Here is a 5,740-nt window from a genome sequence, read left to right on the forward strand (position 1 = left end):
CGTTGTAGCTCAGCAGTGGATCTCTACAAAAGGGTGCAAATGAAACATTTCAACCGTTAGATGAAATAGCTGAAGGGATTACACACAGAAAATGTGCAAAAATGCTGTTTCAGTTGCACTTACAGCCACAAACTGAAAAAAACCTGAACCACTATAGTTCAATCCTGTCTTGAGTATGGTATGATGTAAAATTGTCTTTAGTGTGCACCCAAAGAGGACTTAGGACAGATTCTTAGAATGATAGCATAGGATTTCAAGAAAATGCTGATATTTTGACAATTTCTACCAATCAAATCTGACAAATACTGGGTCCTGTTTTTCCTGGGAGAAGTTTTATATATGCTCAAATTCCTTAACATGAACAAAATTTTATCTGCATTCTCTTGCTTAATCATTTTTAAGAGCCAAGTGCTCCAGAAGTTTTCTTCTGCTCTCATTTTCTCAAGGTTTTCTGTACTCTCACACTAAATCCTTGAAGAATCCCTGTTGTGGATTTTCTGTTTGTTTGCAATTTTTAGTGGGTTTTGTTTTGTTTTATTTTTGTTTGGTTGGTTTGCTTTGGTTAGGAAATTTTTAACTCAACTCTTACAAGGTGACTGCTATGTTCGTACAGGAACTACATGTGTGTGAAATGTTAGAAACCATAATGTATTTCCACAACTCCACGAAAAGATAAAAACATGTTAAAATATTCATCTTAGATTCACTGACTCTAAATTTGGATTACATGAGAATTGTCTATCAAAGGAGTGTCTTTACTAAATATTTATCATCTCCAATTATTGAAAGAATTATTCTTGTCTGAGTAGGAACGAGTTTTGGTGGTCAACTGCCAACATCTATTTCAAATCTCTCTGTCTAGTTTCAGTGCATGTGCTCCAGGCATGGAAATGTTGAAATTTTTCACTAAAGTAACTGAAGTAAGTTTACAAATGGACAGAAAGGGTTATTTTTCTCTTAAATTTACTATTGGCCAACAAAAAAGCAATTATAGGGAGCAAATCTTTAGAGGATTAGGCCTCAGATTGTGTAGATTTCATCATTAGTTTTTGGTCTGTTGTTTTTAAGTAGGATGAAACCCTTAGCTTTTGGTCTGAATAATCCTCTCATCGCTCATCAAAAGGGGCTTTTACAAAGTATCTAAAATAACATATATTGATAATATGTTTTTTTCAATTTGTTTTTTTCCACACAAGAGAACCACTAATAAGTATTATGACTTATTTTTGTACCAATAGTTTTTAGCAAATTCAACAAATGAGCCTTAATTTGAACCTGATGTGAGGGTAGAATCTGCTGACATGAATCCCCACAGACCCAATTTAATCTTCAAAGGGATTAAGATATATCAAAATAAAGTTATGATGCTACATGTTGTATTTGAAAGGTTTGTAAACTAGTCTTTGAGATGGTAAAATATGATTGCAATGGAAGCCACATAAGAGGAACTGTTGTATCCATCAGGTCAGCTGCCTGTGGAGAAAAAGCCAGGACAGACTACAGGTGTTAGAAGGAAAGACAAAGTGAGAAAGTTTTACAAATTATGATTCCTTCAGTAGAATTTAACCAGTTAATATCAGCAGAAAGAAAAACACTTCTAAGTGAAGCTGAACTGAAAGTCGGTGCTTTATCTCCAGAGGCAGAATAGACCTCTGTCAAGAATTACTTTCCACCCATGTTTAATGATATGCTGATCTATTTGTGAACATGCCTGAAGATCTGGCAAGTTATGCACAGGCATGGCATCAAGATGTGCATTATGCCAAGTAGAGAAACTTAATGTTGCTTTTCTATGATAAAATCACAATTTAGACCACATATTTTCTTTTTAAGCCTTCCAGATGTTGTAAAAATAAAAAATTCATTTTGGGTCTGCACTCAGAGCAGCCAGTGAATCACAGAATCATAGAATCAACCATGTTGGAAAAGACCTCCGAGATCATCAAGTCCAACCCTTGATCCAACCCCACTGTGATTACTAGATCATGGCACTCGGTGCCACTTCCAGTCTCATCTTAAAACCTCCAGGGACGGAGAATCCACCACTTTCCTGGGCAGCCCATTCCAATTCCTGATTACTCTCTCTGTAAAGAATTTCTTCCTAATATCCAATCTAAACCTCCCCTGGCAAAACTTAAGATTGTGCCCTCTTTTCCTAGTGCTGGTTGCCTGGGAGAAGAGACTGACACCCACCTGGCAACAACCTCCTTTCAGGTAGTTGTAGAGAGTGATGAGGTCACCCCTGAGCCTCCTCTTCTCCAGGCTAAACAATCCCAACTCTCTCAGCCTCTCCTCATAGGACTTGTGCTCAGGAGAAGCTTTGAGTGCACTGAATAGCGCACTTAATACTGGAGATTCTAGTGATTTTTAGAGTCTATTTACAGTCTAGTTAGAGCTGGTTGAGAGACGGGATTGTCCCACTCTGCTCTGCACTGGCAAGGCCTCACCTGAAATAGTGTGAAGTTTTGGGCACCACATAAAAAAGACATTAAGCCATTAGAGAGTGTCCAAAGGAGACCACAAGGATAGGGAAGGTTCTGGAGGGGCCTTATGAGGAGCAGCTGAGGGCACTTGGTATGTGAAGAGGAGACAGAAGGGAGTCCTCATTGCAGTTATAACTTACTCAGGAGGGGAAGAAGAGGGGCAGGCACTGAACTCTGCTCTATGGGGACCAGGGACAGGACCCAAGGGAATGGCCTGAAGGTGTGTCAGGGCAGGTTTAGGTTGGATTTCAGGAAAATGTTCTCTCCCCAGAGGGTGAATGGGCACTGAACAGACTCCCCAGGGCAATGATCACAGTACCAAGGCTGACAGAGTTCAAGAAGTGTTTGCATGATGCTCTCAGGCACATGGTGTGACTCTTTGGGATGATCCTGTTCAGGGAACTCAGGATATTCTGTGGTTATACGACTCTTTAAGGTTACACATCAATTACCATTCAACAGCCAAAACAGTATTTCCTCTCACTAAGGCTCTCTGGGAAAGGGACAGGATTGCCTAATAGAGTCTTACAACTTAATGATGGATTTATCTGCTTTTAAGGAACACTGTGTTGTCAGGTTCCTTCCCTGAAGAGGTTTGTGCATGCTGAGCACAAAGGAAACACCTCTGAGCAGCAGGATCCTGTAGCTGCCACCACCTGAAGGCTATAAAACCATTTTCATCCAGTCTAACACTTTCTTCTTGCTAAGAGTTGAGAGAACTTCTAAGTCAGAAAATTGCGATGAAGACATTGTACCTTCATTTATGAATAAAATGTCTATACCAAGCCACATTTAAAACAGGGTAGCTTAACCCTCCCCACCCCCAGATATTATTTTATTATGTCATCCCTCAGTTTTGCCTGAAATACATGTTCTATAATCAATTATAAATAAAAAGTGCCTTATAAATAATGTTTTACAGCTTAGTGCAACCAATAAACTACAGCACAGAATGTTTTGATGTCTTCCAAAAATGAGCTATGACATATTGAAACGAAATCCATTTTTTTCATTTCCCATTCTAAAAGTTTACAGACAGTTCTCTTCTCTCACCCTTCAGTTAAACCTAAAGCATCATTTCTCTTTCTGCTGGTGATTTAGCCAGGCATATAGCCCTAGTAACACAGCCTTCTAAGTGACAATAAAACACAAATCTGAGCAATAGTGACATTTCCCTACACAATATCTCCGTTATTTTGATTTTGCAATTTTCAGAGATCCACAGCTATAATTATATGCTCACTTAGTGTCTCCTTTTCCCCTAGACATGGCAATTTGTTTTTCTTCATTTCTCTTCCAGACATGGACACTGTATTGTACTCCTGATAAAATGTTTCAAAGCAAAGCATTTGCACTTTGTGTGGCTTTGGTTATTTCTTTGTTTGGTTTGAAAAGCCTCAGAATGTTCAAAAGCTGAATGAACAGGAAAAACAAAACAAAACAAAAAAAAACACCAAAATACTCCAAGAGATAGATTTGATTCAAAGGTTACTTTTCATTGTATATTGAACTCTGGAATTATCTATGTTCTTTTGCTTATTTTTAATTAGTTTTTCTTAGCATAACTCTGTCATAGCCAGTTCAGAGGTTTTGGTTGTTTTTTGGTTGTTTTTGTTTTTTGTTTTTTGTTTTTTTTTTGGGGGGGGGTGGTGGTGTTTGTTTTGTTTTGTAATTATTATTCAAAGACAGAGACATTTTCATGTATTTTGCATTTTAGGACCCTTTCATTTTTTTTTCTAAGTTTTAAATTATCCCAAGTAGAAAACAAATGCCCTGTGGGCTCTTTCTATGATCATCCTACTGTGTTATTCCTTCAAGGGGTCAATTTAAGGTGTGGTTACAGCCTCATTTTTGTGCACAAATTCATATATTGACCTCTTTAAACTATTATACTTTGTAAGCTACCAGCATTTTATCTTTTGTTTCTTTGTACTACTTCTCTCTGTTGAAACAGGCCTACTTATTTTCTTAATGTCCAGGCGGAAGTTAAAAAGCTGTGCTTGCCTTCATTAGCCAGCAGAAACAAATTGCAGGGTCCCTACAGGGTTCTCAGATATGTCAAGAGAAGTCCAGTCCAGAAAGCCTGAAAATTCTGCTTATTAAGCCCCACCATCCTCTGTTCTCCACTGTTTTTTTCTTCATGGAGACACCAACAGTCCCCAGGCAGGATTGAGCTTCTGTGTGTAGGATGCTCTGCAACCTTGGGATGAAACAGACACCTTTGCCTTCAGAACACAAATGCAGGAACCATCACTGTTACTTTTTGGGAATAATAGAGAACTGAAATGAGATGATGCAAGGCAAAATCCCAGAGCTCTTCATTGGTTTTGGTTCTCCAACTAATTTATCAGTTGTATGTTTAAACTTGACCCAGTTTTCCACTGCACCCAATGAACAACCTGTTTAATTTTGGAGAGGATCAAGCCAATAGGTGACTGACAAATATTCCTTGCAGAGGAAACGGCTGTTGTTGAGGAGTCAAAGCCTCAGCTCCTACCTTGCCCATAAGCTCTCTAGCCTTTGTTTTGGCTCTGACTATCCTGGTGTGGTCTCCAGCTCCAGGAAAGTGCCAGTTTTTTATGGTAATGCACACAAAAAGTAAAAAACTCTTGTTGTTATTGGTGCTGGACCCAAGGCATGGTTGAAGTGGGAGGAGAGGGCACCCAGGACACTCAAGTGTCTCTTTCACATCCCTGGTGTGTTTGGGTAGAGAAGATAAAACTGTCTATAGAGAAGATAAAGTTTTCCATATGTTTTTAATATGTTACTATAGGTTAAATTGTAGGTGAAAAAAATTGTATCCAACCTTTTTTATTATTGTTTTGTTCAGCAAAAGATTTTTTTTTTATCTCTAACATGAGAAAAATTGCTGTTCTGGTTGTTTTTTGACATAATTTTATTAACTTAAGACCATGGTAAGTTACCCTAAACCAGACCAAGCATTTTATGATCTTGTCTCCTGTCTCCAAAACTGAAAATTGGACATTGTGACATGATTGTTAGAGGCATTTTCCATTAGTAGTTTGCTTGCATCCTGAAATGATGTTGTTCCTCTTAAAAGTATAAACTAGTCCCTGTTCAGAGTAGCTATTCTAACACCTGATATGACTCAGAAATGTTTTAATTTTTAATTTCTAAATTAAATAACAGTAAATTAAAATTTTTATAATATAGCTTATTTCTCAAGAATTTAACTTATACTGAAAAATGTTACAGTTTAATGGTAAAGTAAGTGTATTTTCTAGACAAGTTCTTTC

General features: G+C 37.8%; 1 long non-coding RNA gene across 1 annotated transcript in view; it reads left to right on the forward strand.

The window, feature by feature from the left end:
• Positions 1-2,506: 2,506 nt before the first annotated feature.
• The window catches only part of LOC114055743, a 21,107-nt gene continuing 17,873 nt past the window's right edge, over positions 2,507-5,740 (forward strand). Inside the window, exons 1-2 of the long non-coding RNA XR_003570815.1 lie at positions 2,507-2,578; positions 3,120-3,125. This is a non-coding gene — a long non-coding RNA (uncharacterized LOC114055743). The remainder of the gene's footprint in view (positions 2,579-3,119; positions 3,126-5,740) is intronic.

Source organism: Empidonax traillii, unplaced genomic scaffold (assembly GCF_003031625.1).
Source record: "Empidonax traillii isolate 1590-97213 ecotype Southwest subspecies unplaced genomic scaffold, ASM303162v1 scaffold6:size4315531, whole genome shotgun sequence".
Lineage (NCBI taxonomy): Eukaryota > Metazoa > Chordata > Aves > Passeriformes > Tyrannidae > Empidonax > Empidonax traillii.